Below are 366 nucleotides of genomic sequence, written 5' to 3'. Positions count from 1 at the left end.
TTTTTCGTGTTTCGATTAAAGGTTCGGAGTTTCAGTTGAATTCGGGATTGGTTTAATTCGTACCTTTGGTTTATCGCCAGTAATTTATTTCAAAAATAATGATTCGTGGCAGGGGCCTCCATATATTATTACATAAGAACATGGAAACGTGTGTTTGACCCTCTTCCTCTACTGTAAATATTACGAAAACAATGTGATCACGAAATGGTATAGGGAACTGGGCCTGCTGTGTCCTTATATAACACCTGCCTGTGTCGAGTCCGGTGATGAGATCATTAGTAAAGGTAAGGCTTCTTGTGAGGAATGAAAAGCTCATCGACAAAAGGAGGAAAAATAATGATAATGATAATCATGATTCGCATCATT

This window comes from Penaeus monodon, chromosome 20 (assembly GCF_015228065.2).
Source record: "Penaeus monodon isolate SGIC_2016 chromosome 20, NSTDA_Pmon_1, whole genome shotgun sequence".
NCBI classification, from domain to species: domain Eukaryota; kingdom Metazoa; phylum Arthropoda; class Malacostraca; order Decapoda; family Penaeidae; genus Penaeus; species Penaeus monodon.
Note: the sequence above shows the minus strand (reverse complement) of the source record.